The 22663-nt window shown below is 34.2% G+C and overlaps 1 non-coding gene across 1 annotated transcript; it reads left to right on the top strand.

Annotated features, from left to right (window-relative positions):
• Positions 1 to 6182: 6182 nt before the first annotated feature.
• Positions 6183 to 6257, top strand: Trnap-ugg (transfer RNA proline (anticodon UGG)). The gene has a single exon. It is a non-coding gene; the product is annotated as a tRNA-Pro (tRNA).
• Positions 6258 to 22663: the final 16406 nt, after the last annotated feature.

Raw genomic sequence — 22663 nt, 5'->3', positions numbered from 1 at the left:
TCGCAACCAACTGTTATCAAATATACATCGCAATCAACTGTTAGCAAATATACATCGCAATCAACTGTTATCAAATATACATCGCAATCAATTGTTAGCAAATATAAGACAAACATTCCGACAACTGTCGAATTTCAATCAGTACACTACAATTCAACAGGTTACCTTGACATTAAGATAAAAATTAAGTTTAGCTATATGCTACCAATTTCATGTTTGTGCTTTACGTAATAAGAAATAGACTAGTAAACAATAACAACGGCTATATTAGAAGAACATATGGACAACGCTGTAAGAGCAACGGACGTGACCCATCAGCTCAAAATAACTGAAGAATCCACAAAATCAGGTACATAATTTCGGTGCCAAGTAAATCAATTTAAGTTGATTATTCGGCAAAGCACCGACTGTATAAAATAATAAATATTGCGATATATTTCTAGTTGTTGTTCTTAACGGATCTTCATTCACTTTAACTTGCAGTAGACGACAAGCCTTTTGGTATACCAAGAGCTGAATTTACAATCATTATTGTGGCTGCTTCTGTGGGCAATTTTGTAATACTATGTTTAACGACAGTGGTGGTTCTGATTTGTATAAGGTAAGTGAAAGTCCACAACTTGCGTATAAATCGAAATCAAAAACGATCTGTTACTCAACACTTTAAAAGAACGTTTTAACATGAGTTCGGCATCCCAACTTTAAGTTGGCTAACAACATAGCTTTTTTTGATTAAGTTTTATATTTGTTATATGCAATCCCAATAACAAACTTTAATAATGTGCGTATGGAGTTTCTATTCGTAAATAATTGAATGTGTAAAAATAATAAATTACCCGCATTCCATCACTGAGCTACTTTTTAAAAAATATGAGTGCGAGATTGTTTAAAGGGATTCAAAATATAATTGTCGACGTTGATTAAAAACGCTGCAAATTATCGGCAGTCAGGTTCTGAAAATAAATACGCGGAATACATTGAAAGGCAATTTATAAACATATAACATTTCTACATTTATTTTTAGTTCCACATGTAAATTAATACCAGAATGTTACATTTAAACGCTGTTGTACGTTCCCATTCCTCTTTGTTTAAAATTTAGTTGCATGCAAATTGTTGATAGTTTTTATGTGTTTCGAATTTTTGGAATTTATTGCAACTATAAACTTTGAATTGGCAGCAGTCTTGTTTAATTATTCTTGCATGATAAGAATAACTTTCAACAAACTAAACATAATCCGAATAAATAATATTAGGTTAGATCTAGGGTTGGGCATTTGACTGGTCATATACAATCCTCGTCAAATAGGTCAAATATTGGTCAAATACTATACACACTAACATAATGCAATTGAAGTTAAAAAAAACTTGATTTTACCTTTAAATAAATATATGAAGGTTTTGACTCAAGTACAATGATTTGTAAAACAAAAACAATTATTTTATCTATTTGTGAGTATCAATAAGATTTTTTGCAAAACCATGCCCATCTTGCAAGCAATCCTATAGCATTATTGAAGTAATTATTTACCATTACTACAACCACCAAGTTAAGCCAACAAGTTTATTACCGCAATTTAAAAACAGTAAATGCATCAGTAAAAAATATTTTTACTCCTCATCACAACTTTGGTCACTCTGAATTTTCTAAATCAGCGTGGTTCAACATCTTTTCATCGCGGGCCAATGCTTTTAAATAGCGATTCTTAGGCTTATTGCTTTATAAATAGCCTATGCTGATGAAGTGAATGCATTACGATAAATGCTTCATTACCTGTGAGATTATACACTTTTTCTTAGTGGTGCTACAAATCACAAAGGATAATTGACAAAGTTTTTTCTGTCAATTACAATAACAAAAAAACAAAAATTGAAGTGATATTGCTAGATGGAAGCTAAGCTGACTATCAGTTCGCGGGCCAGAAAAGCGTAACTCCCGGGCCAAGGGCCTGCAGTTGGGCCACACTATTCTAAATCTTCACATAAGGCATTTGATTCTTCTTAATTTCTAAGTAGCCTCAGATTGTCGTATACCCCAAATATTGTTTTATTTTATGAAAAACGCGATTCATCATATAAGTGCATTTGTTCTAAACAAAATAAATCTAATTTGCTATTACAAACACTTTGTTATTACCACACAAAAAATCCTACCATTTCACATTTGAATTGTATAATAAAGTTACAATCAAGATTATAAAAACTCAAATTTACAACATTTGAATCCAATTTGAGTATTTGACCGGTCAATTGACAGGCTTGCCAAGCCTAGTTTGATCCGAATAAGATGTTAATTTATATATGATCAATGTCATTTGCTATAGAAGGACCAGGAGGAGTGAGCACACATCCAGAGCAAGCGAGCAGATAGGTTTGTTGCCTTATTTGATTAATTCTATTTCAGTATAGATTTGTTTTATTCATCTCCATTTCAGTGATTTCTGATTTAAGATACTGTGAAAATATACGCACTTTAGTGTGGACTTTTTGAATTGAACTTTTTAACAGCTTTGTCGAAAACAACCCCAGCACGATTTGGTTGAATATTTCGAAAACCACCCCATTGCTACATAGGTTCGACTAGGTTTGTGACGTCACATTATGACCTAATTTCTTGACTTTATGTTGGAAAATTTCCAATCCCTTACCCATAAACGTTTACATATTAAAATCGACATTTTATCAGTTTGTGGTGGCATTTGCCCAAAAGCATTCGCTTTAGATTGCCAATAATAAAAGCCTAATATTTAAATAGGAAATAGCAACGAATTTGCTGAAACTGTCTACGTTCAGCCCAATCTAATGTTACCAGTAATTTGGGATGAGGCAGGCGTCATTGAACTCAACCCCGGAAGCTCAATGAGGATAAATGTTCCAAGTAAGAATTACCCAAAAGCTTTCGTTTCACTTTACCTGTGTTGCAAACAAGTCATTTTAGAAAGACAAAAAAGTCCTAGTCAACTTAATCACTAAATAATAATAAAACGATAAACCAGTAAATATTTTAAATTAGTCCAATTATGAGCAATAAATGAGCTTAAAAAATAAGTATTAACATGTAGAAATCTAATGGTTTTTCAAGCAAAATTCGAGAATAATAACTCAATTCTATATTAAAATGTTAAAGTAAAACCCTTACTTTCAAACCAAGAAACTTAATTAATGTCATAAGGTAAAGTAAAGCCATTGGTCTAAAATATTTTGAGTCATTTTAACAAAACGAAGTAATCAAGTTAAATCATTTAAAACATGTGACAAAAAAGTGCACTTAAGTTAGGTCATTGACCTAAGTCATTACAACACTGCACTTTACCCAAAAAAGAAAGCTTTATTGTGTTTGTTTCAATTAGGGAACATTGACGACGTTGATGAAACTGGCTACCTTCAACCAAATCCAAGGTTACCAGTCGTACAAGATGAGGCGGGATATATCACCCTGAATGCTTAATAGCGGCATCCGGTCTGACTATAGAGGCTGTGAGGATAGCCAGAATAGGCAACGTTGCGAAACAAGTGATCTCCACCAATCACCTAGCAACGATGTTTACCAAGACGTAGTGTAACATTCACTCAGGACTTTAATAGTTATAAAATAGTCATAGACACTGCCGCATGATTTGCAATAGTGACGCCTGACATGAAATAACATTGTCCTCTTGTATTGAGTTTGGCTGATAAGTTACGGTTCAGTTTTGGAACTTAAAAGCAGCGCAAAAGTGTTCTCCCATGTAATTTATAGCTGGCCCTGAAAATGTGGGTCAAGGTGCCATGGTGGGCCTTTTTTACTTTTTTAAGGGAGTCGTACAACGCTTTTGTTTCGTATGCAAACATAACTGTGCGGTAATGGAATATTTCCATGTAATATTATTTTCCTGACGTTCATTTCAACTCATTCTTACAAAACTCTAGCAATATTTTTTGATTTATTGATTAATTTTCTCAATAGTGATTAAATTCGGCGCGCGACAAATAAGGTCAGGAGTATGCTGTTAGCTAGTTGAATATATTCACAAAAAGCGAAAGCCAATATGCGCGTCAAAATTCAAACATATTCGACTAACGTTGTCGTCCTGGATAGCCGACAGCAAATACAATGACTTTCACACAATTAATGGTGTGGCTAAGAGTGTTTTTACTTTTGCTCATTGTTGCTTCATCTGGCCACCATGCTCGCCATTCACCAAAAACTATACTTTATTAAATCGTTTAAGCCAACGACGCTAGACATACTATGACATGTTGGGCCGTGTCACTTATGATCGCTACAAAGGATTCTTTTTATTAAATAAAATAACTTTTCACACTACACGTACCTTTTCACACTACATGGCATGCAAGATTACTTACAGATTTAAGGTTTTGTGGCGTAACTTTGTGGCGTCATTCGTTTTACGTAGTGGAACTTCAATAGCTCTTGAAAGAGCAATTGGTGCCGCGATAAAAAAGTTTCTGGCCGATGACATAAACCATCAATATTATTAATTTTTATCGCTGGTTACGTCACCATTTACAAGGCCATAGCAAGGAAAAAGACAACCGCCGTTGTAGTTCAATACAAAGTTTCGTTGAATAATTATCCTTATATCTGATGTAAATTGGGCAGAAATGTTTGTAAAAATTTACAGTTAAAGCGCGATAAATTATATCGACTTGTTTTTCCACTGTTTGTCATAAGTTTTATCCTTTAATTTTTGTTTAGTTATCTAAAATAAAACAATATTTCCATTTTATAATTTATATTCTCTCTTCCTGTGCAACCATGTACTGAGCTTTTTGAATTATGTGTTTTTCATTTACTATTTTCTACGCTTTCCTGTAAATATTAGCATAGGCATATATTTAGGAAGTTATTAAGGTCATACAGTGTTGCTAGTGGAGTCGAATCAACATTTTGCAGCAGAGATTTTTTGGAATAATTATTTTCACATCTTGTATTTTAGTAGAAAATAATTCCTTAAAAAAAATAAGTTCTTCTGGTATATATTTGTGTACAAATATTTAGAACAAAAACTTGTTTTATTATACAATGCCTGGTAACAACAGAATATTTATTGAAAGAACCATATCAGCCAAAATGGGCCGTCCGTAAGTCGGCAATATATTACACAAAATTTCCGAATAGGCAAAAGTTTTTTTTTTTAAATAGCAAAAAGCAACAAATGCGTTGAACAAACGCAATATATCCACATTAATAACAAAGCGTTTCTATTTTATATTCAATCATCAATTTAACACTAAAGAACATACTTGTAGGGTCTGTAACGATGTTCTGGTTGCTTCCTGGAATTGCGATCATCAGTCCCAGTAAAAGAAGACAAACAGATGTCGGTTTCATTTCGACAAATTAACAGAAAATGGAGTAACAAATCTAAACACAAAAAATTCGATGAAATAGGAAATGTATTGCCACATTTTTAGGATATTTGTAAATTGCGACGATATACCTTAAATTTACAAAAGTGAAACTTTACATTTAACGATTAAAAAAAATTAAGTTTGATCATTTAATTGCTTCCCGCAAACGAGTTTAACGCTCTTACTGATTAATATGCCAGGCTCTAGAAGTCAAAGTTTGCAATCAGCGTTCGGTAAAAAAAATTAAAACTTAATAAAAATAAAATAGCGTTGCAAACAAAGGCTAACAGCGAGCACTATGGTAGTTGAATGCCATCAAAAGTTATATAGTTATGAAGCGATAAATCAAACGCTCCTTTTTGTCATTTCGTTACAAATTGCAAGCTATTTCGTCTAATCCCGAAAAAACCCACCCGCTTACTCTTGTCATTTCTCTTCGAGGAGCGGCTAAAATCCGAGATAATTCCCGTTTGACGCCATTGTTGCAAATCTACAACCATTGTTGTACATCAAGCCTCGTGTTCCACGGTGGTTTAATGAGTTGTGGCGCAAAGCCTATATAGATCTTATCATTATCTAAGGTCTGTAAGTACACCGAAAGCCATCGCAGACTCACCGAATCTGTTGATCTATAATGCAAGCAGAGCAGACCCTTCGAAGCTGCTTTTTGACCAACGACTACCAACGACTCGAAGGGCTAGATCTCATGTGTGAATGTTTCATTGAATAAATGATATGGTACTGTGTATTACTTCTATGAGGTTGCTTGTACTAACAGATTGAGCAAGCATTGGCGCATGGTTGTTTCTCGACTCGTTCCCTTCTTAGCCTGCATAGCTCAGTTGGTGGAGCGACGGTCCCGGCTGGACCGGAGGTCGTGAGTTCGAACCTCACTGCAGGCTAGTTGTTTTTCTAGTCTGCTCTGCTTGCATCATAGATCAACAGATTCGGTGAGTCTGCGATGGCTTTCAGTGTACTAATTATACGTAAGCCGTAGTCGTTGGTCAAAAAGCAGCTTCGAAGGGCTAGATCTCAGTTATTGACACACATATGTGTGAATGTTTCAGTGAATAAGTCTGTAAGTTAATGATTTGTGGCGCAAAACCTATACAGTAGATTTATCAATATCTAAATCAGTGGTTCTTAACATGTTTCCTTGCTGCACCCATTTCAAATCACCAACAAATTCTCGCACACACCTCTAGAACTGCTTAACACCCCTTTCAAATCACCAACAAATTCTCGCACACACCTCTAGAACTGCTTAACACCCCTTTCAAATCACCAACAAATTCTCGCACACACCTCTAGAACTGCTTAAATGTTTTTCTTTATGGCTTATGTAAGAAAAATATTCTACTTTCTTCTTTGCTCCAACGCCATATAAAGACCATATGTAGGATGTTTAGAGGTACAAGATGACTTAATAAAATTATTCGTATTCCTAATCCTGATAAATAGCTATATAATACAGAAAATAAATTTTATACAACTTTAACAAATTCTATAACAAATAAAAATAAAATTAATAATAAAACTCTTAATTTCTTTAGATTAACAGACTGCAAAAACGCCAACAGCCTATACCGAAATGTTGTGTGCTAAAACAAACGCTACTATGGAATGCTTTAAGGGTTTTGCGCAACCTACGGCCAATGTTGATGCCCTACTCGGGCGACCTTCCACAGCTAAATCGAATTTGAAGTTTAACTGCATTGATGGAATTAAAGTATTTCCATTAAACTTTTTCACTTTTTTTGTATAACTTAATACTGTGGAATTCCCGAGATTCAATTTATTTTCAAATTTAATTCACAAATCGTGCGTTAAAATTGTGTTTGAAAAACATGCATCTCGAGAATAAAAATAATGAAAACATTGACAAAGTTATAGATGTATATGTTAATTAATACTTCAGAATAGCCACCAAAATATCTATCAATAGAATTAAATACTACATTAGCGATTTCTTATTGATCGCATATAAATATCACAATTATGATGGCAATGTTTAGCTTTCAATATGTTATTTGCATAAAGGTAAAAAGGGAAATTTATTTTAATCAGGTTCGTTATCAGGACGTCTATTTCTGCACAGAAGGTATATCCAAATATAGACATTGCTAGCAACTTCTTATGCAACTTTTGCCTCTGGATAATCTTACAATAGATTTCCAAGCAATAACAGTCGATGTTTTATCTTTATCACTTTTCTGTCGCACGTTGACAATTGGTTGTTTACTGGTTTTGGGTTTTAAAATGAGAATATTTAATTGCAGTTATTCAGAGTTTCAATTTGGCCTAATTGGCAAATTTTGTTTGATGTTCAAACGTGTTTTTATAATCAGGCCACAATGTGGACGTTTTTGAAAGTACTTGTGCTTTTGAAGACAGCCGAAAGTTCTGTTGCTGTTTGGCATCGGCTGGACAACTTGGAATACTTCATTGAAACCAAAAACAAGCTAAACTTTTACGATGCTTCTTCGGCTTGTATTAGAATGTACGGAAGACTCGCAATTGTTAAATCGGAATTGATTCAAAAGTTTCTAGCAACGCATTTACGAAAAATTGAAGGTAAGTATAAACCCACTCGTATAAGCTAGCGAGGAAATGAAATGTCTATTACCTTAGATTAGCGCACTGGTGCGCCATGGAAGCTGCTACGTTCGCCGCGAGCAAAAGGAAAAACCATGTCGAAATAAGTCCAAAATTAATCAGAATAAGACTTTAATGGACAAAATAACGTTTTCAGTCTTAAAGGCTGGAAGTCCCTTTAAAGATATGGAACTATAAAACCCATATAATAAAAAAATGCACGCAATTTAAGAGAAATACTGGTACTCCTCAAAAATGTCGCGCTCGCTTCCCTCGCAATGTGCGCCGCCACGTTTTCAAATGTTTCTATAGGTGCGCCCCCAAGTTGAAAAGGTTAACAAACACTCCCGTTCATGTCTACTCTAGACACACCGAGCACTCATTACATTGGACTTCAGAGGAAGGATACAAACCAAACCTTTAAATGGTTGGATAGATCGCCAGTACATCACCAACATTGGGCTCCTGGAGAACCGAATGATTTGACGTTCAGTGAGGATTGTGCAGCAATGGAACGTGGTCCCGACTACAAATGGATTGACATGCGATGCAGTAGAAAGGAAAAGTACATTTGTCAGAGAAAATTTGGTGAGAGATGATTCTTTTTTTTTCTGATTAGCACTTATATATTTTAGAAACGCCTTTAATTACAGAAAAACGCATTTCAATTAAAGGTGATTAAATCGATTAACGTTAACTTCTATAGCTTACACCTATCACAAGTGAGCACACTTAAAATAATTCGATATTTTTCTTTTAGTTATCTTTGAAATACGAAATTAATCTGTCAATCGTACAGCAGGGGTTCAAAATATTTCTCATTTTGGTGGGTGGTGCATTACACTTAGTTTTAAACCATCTTCCATGAGTTCAGCAATCCTTGACCCAGTAGCCTTAAGAATACCACACAGTTCGTTTATTTTGTTAAAACACTATGTTAAAGGAGTTACTTTTAAATCAAAAGCAACAAAACAAAGATATTATTGATTTACACAAAGCAACACAAAAGCACGATATTTTTTTTCTGTTTTGTTGCGATTGGTAGCCGACGCATTTCGGCTAAATCGTTTTTTAATGGGCTAAGACATAGAAACCTAATTCAGATAACAAATTTGCATTTACGTATAGATACAAAAGAAAATTATATGGTTTTGTGGAGCATGGACAAATTCCCACGCTTTTTAAACAAAAAGGGAAATTAACACAATATTATTACATTTTCGACAGCTATATGACTTTTGACATTTAAAAGTTTTACATACAGCAACTATAAATGCACCTTATCCATGTGTTTTATTTGTAAAATCCTTAAACTCGTTATGATAAACGAATAAGTTTGATGATATGCAGCAGTGCTCTAAACTTATTTAAAAACAATGGCTGTGTTAGCAGAACCGTTGACGAATGCCGAAAGCATACCGAATAGAAAGAAACACCTCGAAAAAACACAAGAACTCACACCAACAGGTAATAACAATGTCATATTTCAATTTGTTTGACTGCAATGCGATACATTTCTAGTTCTTGTTCTTAACTGATCTTCATTTTCTTTAACTTGCAGTTTACCAGAAACATTTTTGTATACAAAGAGCTGAATTTACGACCATTATTGTGGCTGCTTCTGTAGTAAATGTTGCAATACTGTGTTTTGTAACAGTGATGGTTGGAATTTGTATAAGGTGAGTGAAAGTCCACAGCTTACGTATTAGGTGTTTATATATAAAAATAAAACAGAGCGATTTATTACTCTTACATGACTATGGAGACATTTTTAGAATTGAAAGTAACGTTCCAAATTTAATTTGGCAAACAATTTTGATTTTTTTCTTAAGTTTAATTGTATTCAATTATAACTTCAGGAAAGTGCGTATCGAGTTTCTATTTGTCAACAATGTAATGTATCATAATAACAAATCACCCGAATTCCACCAATGGCTCAAAAAGTACGACATTCATACAGTTTTCATGAAAGGGATTAAAAATGTTTGACGACGTTGTTCTAAAACGCTTCAAATTATCGGTATGTAAGGTCGGATAATAAATACGCGCGACACACATTAAAAAGCAATTAATAAAAAAATTGCAACATCTCTACTTCAATTTTATGTAAATTCACTGCACCCAAACCCTGTTGTTCGTTTACACTCATCTTATGTAAAATTAGTTTGCACCCATATATTTGAAATTTCTTTATTCGTTTCGGATTTGTGGAATTTTTGAACCAGTAAAGTTTGAATTCGCAGTAGTCCTGTTTAATACATCTTGCATGACAAGAATAACTTGCAACAAACGAAACATATTCCGATTTAACAATATAGCTTAGATCCAATATAAAATGTTCAATTATACATGAATAATGTTTGTTTTATTATAGAAGAACTCAAAACGCCGCTCGATTCACACCGAACGAGGAACTAGGTATGTTGCCATATTTCAGTAATTCTTTGGAGATTTTTTTATTTTTGTTCCTTATTCATATCTCTGTCACTATTATAACGTCCCAACATTCGTCAATTAATAGGAAACTGCGCAGTCGAGTCAAGCCTATGTCTACTAATGCTCAACCGAAATCGTGCTGGGGTTGTTTGCGACTAAGGTGTTAAAGGTTTCCATTAAAAAAGTGAAGACTTAACTGTGACTTTATTTATGTACATGTATGAAAATTTTCACTCTTTTCTACACTACTATAAAATACTTTGCCGGTTGGGCACAGAGTTAAAATAAAAACTAAACGTTTACCTATTTAAATCGAACTTGTCTCAGTTTGTGATGGCACTTGCCCAAAAGCATTTGCTTTAGATCAGGGGTTCTTAAGGTTTTTTTACCGCGGACCCCAAAAATTTTCTTTTAGCTCGCATGGACCACTGTAGGCAAAAAAGTTCATAAATTGACGTCACGGTACAAATAAACTTTATAAGTTTGCTGATTTCGATCCAAAAATAGGAAAGTGAAATTAAGTCTAAATACATTCAGTGAAAACCCGTTTTGTTTTTAATTAAATTGTTTTGTTTATAAATTGATTACTTCATTAGTATACACTAATATTTCAATTAGGTTTTTATGAACCCCTAAAACTAGTTCACGGACCCCCAAGGCTTCCATGGACCCCAGTTTAAGAACCCCTGCTTTAGATTGTCTAATAATTTAAGCCCAATATTTAAACAGGAAATAGCAACGATTTCGTTGACCCTGACTATGTACAGCCCAATCTTATAATACCGGTCATTCGGAATGAGTCAGGCGTCTTTGAACTCAACACCGGAAGCTCAATAACGATAAATGTTCCAAGTAAGAATTACAAAGAAATCGTTTCATTTTACCAGTGTTGTAAACATGTCATTTTTGAAAAAAACACACTCAAGTGTAAAAACACTTAAGTCCCTGTCATATCAACCCCCAATATAATATTAAAACGATAAAAAATTAAATTAGTCCAATTATGAGCAATAATTTAACTATAATAAAACAAATATTAACATGTAGGAACTTAATGGTTTTTCAAGTACACCTTGAGAATAATTGCTCAATTTTATAGCAAAATGGTAAAGTAAAACCCCTAATTTCAAACCAAGAAACTTAATTAATGGCGTAAGGTAAAGTAAAGTCATTTGTCTTAAATATTTTGAATCATTTAACCAAATCGACGTAAACAAGTTAAATCATTTGAAAAATGTGACAAAAAAAGTGCACTTAAGGTCATTGACAGTCATTACACACCGCACTTTACCCTTAAAAATGCTTAATTCATTTTTTTGTTTTTGATTTAGGGAATAGTGACGACGGTGATGAATCTGGCTGCGTTCAACCAAATCCAAGGTTACCAGTCGTACAAGATGAAGCGGGATATATTGAACACCCTGAATGCTCAATAGTGGCATCCGGTCTGACTGAAGGCGCCGAAAATAGTCAGCATGGGCAAACAAATGATCGCCGCCAATCACCAAGCAACGATGCTTACCAAGACGTGGTGTAAATTAACCCCAGGAACGTCTTCTAATTCATGTAAAACTCGTCTTACTTTAAAGTTTATAAAAAACTATTTTTTGTAGCGACGCTTGGCCTTAAATAACAATGTTTTTTAAAGTGTTAAGTTTAACACAGATTGTTAGTGTCCCACATTTTTTGAACTTGATAGCAACGCAATATTATTTTATCGTTTAGATTTGGCCGATACTTGACATTTTTTCCGATACCCGATAATTTGGTGCAAAAGTATCGCGCTCCGATCCGGTATCAATTGACGTCATTACTAATGTTAACCGAGCATAATTGATAATATCGAAACATTTGAAGGTATTTTTCCAGATTATTAGGCCCGAATTTGCTTTATTTTAAAGTTTGATTTGCTCCAGCTGTTAACCTATAATTTTGGATAAATAGGCGAAAAGCTGTCAAGGTAGACTAGATGAGTTGGATCGCACATTTAATGACGCATTTAACATCACCAGCGAGCAGTACAGATTTGCGAATTTTCGACATTTGATAACACGAAACCTTGTTTAAGCTTTCTGTAAAAACGTATGTTCAATAGTAAATATGTGAAAGTATGTGCAATTCAACTATTCTTTGTCCTCTTAAACTGGCTTTCACACAATTAATTTTACGACAAAATTTATCAATGGAACAACAGCAATATCTCTTCGAGCCAAACTGGTAATAATATCGTTATTTGACGTTTTGTGAAAACAATGTTCAACTTGCTTGTTGTAGAAATCAAGCTTTGCAATACTCAGCACTTTTTTCTATTATTGCTTGCTTCTACAAGGACAATAGCGAACGTACAATTTTCGCACGGTACAAAGCGAAACAGTAGAGAAATCGGTGCAGGTTTTCTGTAAAGCGAAAGAAGAAATTTTTAGCGTACAATACTTCATTGACAAACAAAAAAGGTTATGAAATAAAACATACCAACGTTTGATGTCTGGCGTGTATAGCGTCTTCGGTAATGATGCTGGTGGTGACTGCACCAAGCACCGCAAAACAAAAGCTTTATATAGCAACACTACCGCGCCTAATTGTGTGCGTATGCAATGCGTCGCGCCATTATGCGCGCGCAAAAACGAGAATGGAGCATTAGCGAAAGGCAAAAAACTAACACTTGTATTTTTGCTATCATTCGAACTTGCCGTTTACAAACTATTTAAAATTCTGGTTAAACATTTCAAAGAGATACGGAGTAAACTAGAAAAACACAAATGTTGATTGTAAGCGACGTAACAATGTTTGGCGATTAGGCGACATACATAGATTGCAAGCTTGAGGTCAACTGTTGCAAAACTTCTCACGAATAGAAGGTAGTAACATGTAAAAAAAATGCGTTACAATAAAAACGTAGGCTTGAAACTACAAGTTTTAGTTCAACTGAAAAAAGTGAAAATACCGACACGATTTTGCAATATCACGACATTGCTACAAATTTATGCACGTGGCCCCCCAGGGGGGCAGAGGGCCACGGTTGAGAAACACTGCACTAACACGATCAGAAAATTAAAGTCTATCTTTTCTGCAATCGTGTTTTTAGAATTTTGAATTTGTGAAAATATCGAAATATTGCTACTAATTCTACGTTTCCTCGTCAAAATTTTGCACAAACTTCTACCAAATGAAACTATATGTTGCAATTTATGCCCAACCAACTTTTACAAGCCAAGTGTATTTGGAGTATATACTTGACATCTTGGTACTGTTTTTTTTTTTTGATCGGTAATCGGTGGTGTTAGAACATGGGTATAGCGGTTGAAATTATGAGCGGAGTTAGTCATGTAGGCCAGCTTAGGGATGTGGTTTGGGATTAGGTAATATCTTGTATACGCCTGATTCTGATGGATGGAATCCTTTTTATGAAGGCGAATCAATATAATGTAAGAAAAAATCAAATTTACATTTTTCCAGCCCAAATGCAATAGAGGTACATCGGAAAAATCAATTTGACTTGCAAACTTACTCGGATAGGCCAATTTATCAAAAATAACCATAATTGAGTCGAGTGTGTCGACATTTAGAGACACGTTATGTGGGTTCCTAGAAAGTCATTATACTCGTGCTCCAGCAATTAAAATAAACTGTAAACGAGGATTGTGTCGCATTCCGATTCAGAAAATAAAAGTATTTATAAGCTATCGGCATATTTTTCTAATTCACAGCTTTCCATATCGAATTAAAGTTACGGAAATCACAGTATGAAGTTTTAATTAGTTTTTAAAAAATAGTTCAGATTGTTTGTTTAGCTTTTCACTATACAAATGTAATATAGGCGCAGTAATGTTTCAAACACTTGCAATGGCAGATTGAAATGATTAACACTATTTGATATCAAAGGTGTAAGAAAAATCATTGAGTAAAAAGCAACCGTTGCGATGTGATTGGACGCCTATTGATTACTTTTGGGACGATCACATCTTCACAATCGTGCCTTTTTATCTTAATTTGCATAAGGACAAATCGAACTCAATTAAGTATAAATAGGTTTATTGTTAGACACCACATTGCGTCACAGAAGTCATATTGATTGTTTTTATTTATGAGTGCACAATAAAGTCCAATATAGAATCGAGCTAACCTTGCGTTTTTTTTGTAATACTTGTCAACCTGCACTTTCACGAAACATCAAGTCGTTTGTTATTGGAGGGTTCTGTGGTTTTTGTTTTTGGAGGGTCTGTGGTCCAGGTGAAAAGTTAATATCTAAGTGTAAGATTTCATTGCAGTTATACAGGGTTTCGAGTTGATGCAATTAGTAAGATCGAGTGTGTAATTAGGCTAAAATGCACATTATTCAGTGTGTACTTGTGGTTTTGATGACAGCAGAATTTTCTGTTGCTGTTTGGCATCGTCTGGACAACTTGGAATATTTCATTGAAACCCAAAATAACCTAACCTTTGCCGATGCATCTTCGGCTTGTGTTAGAATGAACGGATCGCTTGCAATTGTCAAATCGGAATCGATTCAAAAGTTTCTAGCAACGCATTTACGAAAAATTGAAGGCAAGTATAAACCCTGAAGTAAAATAATAACGAAATCCTTTAGTACCGGTACACTGAATGCCATTGCAGATTCACTGAATCTGTCGATCAATGATGCAAGCAGAGCAGGCTAAAAAACAAAGCCAGCTCTGTTAGCCAACTCTGTTTGCATCATTGATCGACAGATTCGGTGAATCTGCAATGACTTTCCTTCAGTGCACCAATGATATGTAAGCCGTAATCGTTGGTCAAAAAGCAGCTTCAGAAGGGCTAGACCTCAGTTGTTAACACTCATATGTGAGTACATACGTTTCATTGAATAAAAATACCTTAGTTTTATTTTCACACTAGATACACCGAGCACTTATTACATTGGGCTAAAGAGGATAGGTACAAACCGAACCTTTCAATTGTTGGATAAATCACAATTATATTACAAACATTGGGCTCTTAGAGAACCGAATGATTTGACGTTCAGTGAGGACTGTGCAGCAATGGAACGTGGTCCCGACTACGAATGGGTAGACATGCGATGCACCTTAAAAAGAAAGTACATTTGTCAGAGAAACTTCAGTGAGTAATTTTAAGCTTTTAAAGTAACATGCCACCATCTCATGTTAAATATAATTTGGATTGCAGAACCACACACTTCAACACACGATGATTTAAATACTCAAACGGCAACTTCTGAAACAAACAGCGATTTTACGACAACTGGTTTCACGAATACCATAGCCTCATCAACTCGCTTTACGTCTACAGGTTTCTCGCTTTATGTTGTTTTAATAAGTTTCAAAGCGTTTGTTAAGGCGAATAAAGATACACCGATTTTGGGCATCCGTGTGTAGCTTAAATTTAGAACACAAATACTTTACAGTACAGTAGTACAATATAAGTTTGTAGCACGAAAAATATAAGGTTCTTGAACAACCAGAATCCTTCAGTACAATAATTATTTTGTCTTGATAATTTTCTTTTATCTGCAATTGTTATATTTGTGATGCTTGATAACATTTTGACTTCCCTTACAGAGCAAAACAAACCGACAACCGAAGCAATGAGATATCAACCATCGCAATCTACTGTTAGCAAATATACATTGCAATCAACTGTTGGCAAATATAGGATGACAAACATTCCGACAACTGTGGAATCGCAATCAGTCCACTACAATTCAACATGTTAGTTTTACTAGCTGAGAGAATTTAAGTGCTACCATTTTATAGAGATTTGCCTTAAGAAATTTGAAAGCCTATGCAATGTAACAGCATATGTAGTACACTAGTAGTAAACTATTACAAAGGCTATATTAGCAGAAACTAAGAACAACGCTGTGACAACAACGGACGTGACCAACCTCCTCAAAATAACTCAAGGATCAACAAAACCAGGTACATATTTTCGGTGCGAGTAAATAAATTCACGTTGATTATTTGGTAAAGCACTGACTAGAGGAAATGTATAAAATAATAAATATTTTTCTAGCAGAACATACGAAAAATGACACCACCGCAATGGATGTTACAAAACAACCTGGAATGACTTCAGAATTGACACAAACAGGTTAATAATTTCTTCATTATTTAATTGTTTGCCAACAAGGCAATGACGTAGAATCATTGTAGAATTTATTCAACGTTTTTACTATAATACTATAATTTGCAGACACCAACCAGCAGTCAGATGCAGAGAAAGCTCAATTTCCTAAGGTGATTGTGGCAGCTTCGATAGGCGGCTTTGCAATACTGTGCTGCTGTGCGACAATAGTCGCCGTACTTTGCATAAGGTAAGTTAAAGTCCAGCTATTGCTTGAAAGTCGCGTTAACACGGGAATAACCTAACTAGATTTATATCATTTTACCAAAACATTTAAAAAGATCCTTTTGAAAAACACCGCGCTATAAAAATTACTTTAGCAAAATGTTTTGATATAGTATTATAATGACGTGCTGTTGTTGCGAACTCCTGACTTTGCCTTCTCTATAGACTATAATATTATTTATGAATGTTAAAGTTCGGCGCTGCTTACAGAGAGTGATATTATAATTTTAACAGTAAATATCTTTCTTAAAATTTCATTTAATTATTAGCCTAAATCGTAAATCGCATTATCTATTATTGAGATTAACGGCTGTATATTCGCCGTACCATATATAATGGAGAACGGACATTGATTGATAATATGTATATTTGTAAAAAAACGAATTTTGTTATGCGAAAAAATCTGGATTACAAAATAGCAACCCGGGTCAAATATGCTATAGGTGTCTTTTTATATTTTATCGTACAACTGGGAACGTGGTGAACAAACCAAATCCCATTAAAAAAAGATTTAAAGATTAGCCGTACAATTATTCAATTTACAAATGTAACATTTTTCAACGCAATTTTCATTTTTAAAGGTCTAAAAACGCTCATCAAAAGAGAACGACCCAGCAAAGAGGTATGTTGATTTATGTTGTATTTTGTTTCATCTTCAGTGTGAATATTGAGTTTTATTTGGATTAGCACGAACACTAGTAACATCGCATGCCAGGTAATTTGCGCAACGTGAATGCCAAAACCCATACATACAGAAGCAGATTAGCTTGTTTTAAACGTTTCCAATAACTCTTTATTCATTGACCATTTGTAAATGAACATAGTCCATGTTGAAAATAATTGAAACAGTATTTGCTTTCAAAACTTGCTATCCCACTTCAATTTTGACCTTATGTTCATTCTATACGTCTAAATATAACCTGCAGTCAATGCGCGCCAAGTCAATATAGATTTGCATAAGTATAAATATAATCTTGCATATTGGTGCGTACTTTTTAGAACCATACGAAATGGCCGACAATCCACTATACAACACGTTTACTGGAGAGCAGTTGTGGACAACACAGTGGCAACACCGAACATCAAGATTGTATGCAACCATCAGTGAGGCACCGCGAGCAACTGTGTTTGAAGAAACAGACTTGTGATTTTATTACACTCACGTATAATAGCGGACTCCTGCCATAAGACCGATAAGAACAACATCAACGTCGGAATAAAACACTGTTTGGAATATGAACAAAATAGGACATTCATAAAGTCATAATTACGTCTAAATAAGAATAAATCCTAAATGGGTCGGACTAAGACCTAAATAACCATAATTAAATTAAATCACTAACAACGGATTTTCTAACTCCTATTGTTATCCCAACTAACCACAAACTTCATACAGTTTAAGTCGTTACTTTGACCATTCAAGCCTTAATTAGATAAATTTAGGACAAGTTTCGACAGGTTTAGGTCTTATTCAGACGATTTACATCTTATTCTGTCATTGGTATTGCTATGTATTTGGCTTTATTATGTTGTTGGTCTTAAATATTGTTGCCTTGTAGGTCTTGTTGTGTGATGCCACAGCAGCGTTATTTGTCACCAGATACTTTCTCGCCTCGTCTTTCGAGTTTCCATTTTCTAATTTAAAATAATTTTGAGATTAAGATGCAACTTGTAGCGCTGAGAATTTCAGAAATGTAATATTTTCGGAATATATGACAATACACCAAACTGAATTTTTACATAAACCCCGTGTTTGATTTAGCTATCCAGCGCACAGTAACTGTAAATACAAACTAGACGCGGCTTAGGTTGTTGTATATTTTGGCAGGGGGTATATTTTCAGGGTTTTTTTTTTTTTTAATTTTAAATTTAAATTTTTTTTTCTAATTTTTTTTTATTTTTTATCTTTTGATATTTTTTATTTTATATTATATATTTTATATATTTTTTCCTTAACTTGTTTCTGCAAGCAAAAACAGATATGGGCCGAAAACTACCCCACTTAACTTCTGGCTTTGATGAAAAAGGGGTTCAAATATGACGTCGTAATATTTGGAATATGATCGAAACATATATTTGATAAATAGAATTTACGTAGATAATGCGTACAAGCATGTTATTACTCTTCGGCCTGCTAACATGTTTAAAAAGCAAATATTATCATTCTATTAAAATGGTTTAACGTCCGTGGTTTGCTATACTTTTGCCAACTTTTACTGCGTAAATTTTTACCATGGCTTGGTCCGAGCAATCATAGTTATAACAGACTTTAAATCTGTAGTTTCGAGCAATATAAAAAACAAGTTTATGTGCCTAATAAACCACCTTTTAAATTAAAAGTTTTGCCAATTGAAATCCAATAAACGCAGTGTTCTTAATATTTATTTTAGTATGACGCCATGTTATAGCGTAGCTTTGTAAGGTCCTCCCTAATAATGCATTCAGCTTTATGTTTTACTTGCTGCGCCCTTGTACAATTTTAATTTGTTAAGGTCTGGTGTTGATATGTTTGATTGGAGTAACATGCGCAACAGGTGCAAATAGAAATGTACACTGCCACCAGATTTCGCATTTAAATTTGCGACGCTAAATATGTTGTTTCGTAGGAGCGATAGGTTATTTTACTAAGCGAAGCCTCCTTTCAAAAGGCTAGCCGCATGCGTCCACTTTTCCTAGACAAGCCACTTAGCACAATAAGTCTCACGCCTGGTGTTGATATGTTTGGATGGAGCAACAATTACAACAGGTGCTAACAGAGAGGTGTACACTGCCTCCAGGATTCGCATTTAAATTTGTGGCCGTAAAATATGTTGTGTTGTAAGAGCAATAATTTTTATTTACTAAGAGAACTAGTTTACGACAAGCCACTTTACTGTATGAACGTTGCACGCGCCAGACAATAAAGCGCAGCAGGATACCAGCAGCCGCCTCGTCGCGACGCGAGCTGAATAAAGCAAGTGATATGAAAGCATTCTGTATTGCAGTTTTTCTGCCGCTAGATAGGAGTAGATAACTGTTATAAACTAAAGCGATGACGTCACATTATTGTTTTTTTGTCCACCAATTAAAGGCACTTAGTACAAGACGTACTCTATAACAACAGCCACCAGCCGAAGTTATTTCATTCGGGATAGGTATTTAATGTTCGTTCAAAAATTGATAAGGGCCTGAGTTCGAAACATGGCCATTCGCAATAAAAAAATCCACTTAAGCGAGATGTTATTCACATTGATTTATCTGACTAACATTTTTGAAGACAGTATATTGGCTGGATAGCTAAATCAAATAGATATATGGAGTAAAAATTACAGCTGATTAGCTTCTTAACAGGAGATATTACATTCGAAGAGTTGACAAGTTAACAAATAAATATTCGCAACATCGTTTGAATAAAATAATTAGTCGAAAACCGCGGAGTTGCCATACAATGTTATCTTTGTGTGGCACTAAATTATATTTAACGAAACTATGCGCAAAAAACAAATAAAGATTTGTGAAGAATAATGACCAATTATAGCAGCATTATGTCGCAATTCGTATAAGCAATTAAATGAATCATCAGCCGACTACTATCAATCCGAAAATGGAGACAATGAGACAAACTCACCTTTGAAAACGGAAAATAACCTATTGGAATTTCTGTGAATCATATCCGCCCTATTGACAGTTTTATTTGCATTGGCGGAGATGCGTTGTATTCTGAGTTACATGTTGTAAGAATAACACACTATTGCCATATCACTTCTGATTGTGTTTGTTTGTTACTAAACGTTCAACAGTTTTACAATGCGTGATTTGTTTTTCAATTTGTTGTGTTGCAGAACTAATCTTTCAAATCCTATTAGCACTTTTATCTTAGACAAAATCTTTTCTCATAAGCCATTAAATTCTAAAAATTGAAAAAAAAATTTATAAACGTTGAAAATGAATAAAGAGAATTTCGAAAAGCTGAAATTATACCTATACTTTTTATAGGCTTGGATATTCTTACCACGTCCGACTACAACCTTTAAGCATTATGCTCCAAACTTTTACAGTGGTTTAACCAAACCTATATTTAACCGCAGGGAATTAACGCATCTACCACCCGATTCGATTTGTTTTTAACGCTTGTAGCGTTCGTATTAGGATAATTCGGGGCTTTGAAGCGTCTGTGTTAGAATATGTGTTAGAAATTAGACGCTTTAAGCGGACCGTATAAGAACAGGATACAGGCGAACAGCGAATGCGCAGACTAATCATGCATAACGAAACGTTGCCAAGCGATGCAGACTACAGAATTTTTTATCTTGTACAGTTTTGGATATTAGAAATGCAGAAATGTTTATAACTGTTCCAAGTTAATGCGATGTTTATAATTTTACCCAGTAAATAGAAGGTTAAAAGCTTTTATTGTTGCTAAAGCCTACCTTAGTGAACATTATTTGGGTTAGGGTGCGGGTTAGCGTGTCGGTTTGGGTATAGGTTAAGCAATACTATTAATAATAATACTTGAACCACCCTTAACCCAACCTGGAAAGTATAACAGAACACGCGGGTACAATGCCAAAAAAATTCGGGTGATTAGGTGCAACAAAGTTAAAAAAGGGCGCTGGTCTAGAATCCTACCACATTATTAAATCAACGCACAATATTAGGGTTAGGGGCGGCGAGAGTTAGTGTTTGGATGTGGGTGGGTCAAGTATTCTTATATTTATTTTTAACCCTAACCAAAATAATGTGTGTTGTGGTAGGACTTTCGACCAGCACGAAAAAAGTGCATCTTTGGTCTGCTTTCAAATTTTCAGACTTCCACGTTATGATTTTCTCATGCACTCTGTATTGTATACATTGCACTGTAAACATAATAGGGTGCACGAACGTTTTACATGTTTAGGGTGCAGTTCAGATTTTTTTCTGGGTGCACTTGCCATACTTTCCACAGTGGCCCCCACCCAAACAGTCCAGCGCCAATACTTTTATTGTTGCTAAAGCTAATAATGCTGTTTCTGGTTATTGACTTTCATTCCGAAGTTTTATTAGTTAAAAGACAATATTATTTACATTTACAATGCTAGAAAATATTAGTTGTAGCTAATTTACTTCATTATAATAAACTTAGTTAACTTACATTGAACGAATTGTGCAAACTAAAAAAAAATGCAAATTTTTAAGGAAATGTTGCTCAATGTAAAAAATCAATAGAATTTAATTTTGTATTGAATCACAAAAGATGTAACGTGAGTAATTACAAATTGCAGTAATTATTTGTCTCAAACTTTAAGTGTAACCTGTCGCGCCTATATATATATATAAGTATAGAAAATATGTGTGTCTATAACCAAAATATATGCGTGTACGTTCGTTATTTTATTTTACGTGAAAGAAATACAAACCGATTTTATAATTATAAAAGCAAGAACATTAATAATGTTAAATGGTCGTTTTTATCTGGTATTCAGCTCTGAAAGCCTGCGAGTATAACTTTTTTTATCTTACAAACAGTGCGTATATATTTTATTAAAGTTTTATATATAATGCATTTAACACCACACTACGACTACAGCAAACAAATCAATGAAATTCAATAGATAAAAACTGACATTGACTTGTTAAAAATGTGTAAAAAGTTTTAGGAAAGTTCACCCAAAAATTATAATCAAAAGCTATGCGGAAATGGATTTCATATTTATGAACGTTTCGAAAAATTCTAACAATATTTAAGATTAAATGTATATCGCAATTACTTTTCAACAATTAATTTCTAAAAAGAAAGCAAATTTTAAACAAAATTAACTGTGCTGAAAAGCAAAATCCAAAGCCGGCCCATAAATGAACGGTTTGTTTAAAATGCTAGCTCACTGCAAATCAGCAAATCAAAAATAAATCGAATAAATGAACTAAAAATTATTAGATATTTATATTCGGACTCTTACAACTTGCAACTGCCCGA

Source organism: Ascidiella aspersa, chromosome 2 (genome assembly GCF_963924565.1).
Source record: "Ascidiella aspersa chromosome 2, kaAscAspe10.2, whole genome shotgun sequence".
NCBI lineage: Eukaryota > Metazoa > Chordata > Ascidiacea > Phlebobranchia > Ascidiidae > Ascidiella > Ascidiella aspersa.
This window is presented reverse-complemented; position numbering and strand designations above follow the sequence as displayed.